General features: G+C 54.3%; 1 pseudogene; it reads right to left on the bottom strand.

The window, feature by feature from the left end:
* Positions 1-239: 239 nt before the first annotated feature.
* Positions 240-1,126, bottom strand: LOC101638005 (annotated as a pseudogene).
* Positions 1,127-1,153: the final 27 nt, after the last annotated feature.

Raw genomic sequence — 1,153 nt, 5'->3', positions numbered from 1 at the left:
TTTCGTTGCTACTTCATCACTGTCATTTGGCTACTGTTATGAATCAGGCGACCCCTGTGAAAGGGGTGGCGACCCACAGGTTGAGACCTGCTGCTCTAGGAAAATCCCCTCTGATTACAGACCAGGCATGTGAACAGTCTTGCTACCATGCAGATGACAGGGTTTTTGTTTGTTTGTTTGTTTATTTTGTAGAAATCTGTCTTTATTTCCCATCGACCTAATTTCCCTGGAAGAACAGTTTAGGGCCACTCAGTGGTTGTTCCTACCTACTCAGCGGCCTGAGAGGCGGGAGCTGCGGACCGGTCTTCAGTTGCGGGCTGAGTGCTCCAGTCTTCAGTGGGGAACTGCTGGATTGGCACGGAGGGCACCTGCAAGCCCTCAGACCAGTCGGCCCCCTCGGGCTGAGCGGCAGTGAACTCGGGAGCAGGAGCAGTCCATTCGCCCTGAAACTCTTCCTTGGTCACAGCCTTTTCAGCAGCGGCCTGCTCTTCCTTTTCAATCTCCTCTGGGTCTCTGTAGAAGTAGAGATCAGGCATGACCTCCCAAGGGTCTTCCCGGGAGATGGTGCCGCGCATGCGCAGAACTTCCCGGGCCAGCATCCACATCAGACCCACCGAGTGAGCTCCCTTGTTGTTACACGGGATATGGCAATGTCCACGTCGCGCAGGGGAGAATCTGTGTTACACAGAGCAATGGTGGGCAAGTGAATGGAAGAGGCCTCTGTGAGGGGCTGGTGGTCAGCCCTGGGGTCAGTCCCCACTAGAAGCCTTGGCTCCCGGAAGGCTGCCTGGATCTGGTTAGTGAAGGTTCCTGGAGTGAAGCGCCCAGCAATTGGGGTAGCTCCAGTGGCAGCAGCAAACTTCAGCTCAGCGCGCTGGCAGGTGTTCCTGGAAGAGATGACGCTGACGTCAGCAGGGTTTTCAATGGCCACAATGGCGCGAGCAGCCAGCAGAAGCTCCTCCCAGGTCCTCGTCTGGTTTATGATGGAGATGCCATCGCTTTTCCTTTTGTAGATGTACTGTTCCATTTGGAAGTCAAGGTTGGTGCCACCTAAATGGGTTCCTGCAGCAAGGAATTTGAGGACATCCTCCTCCTTCATCTGCAGGACGTCGAGGTCTCCTGACATTGTTAAAGTTTCCCTTTTAAGTTACGA

The sequence above is a fragment of the Echinops telfairi genome, unplaced genomic scaffold (genome assembly GCF_000313985.2).
Source record: "Echinops telfairi isolate 266 unplaced genomic scaffold, ASM31398v2 ScPeMD7_7407;HRSCAF=8445, whole genome shotgun sequence".
Classification (NCBI taxonomy): Eukaryota; Metazoa; Chordata; class Mammalia; order Afrosoricida; family Tenrecidae; genus Echinops; species Echinops telfairi.
This window is presented reverse-complemented; position numbering and strand designations above follow the sequence as displayed.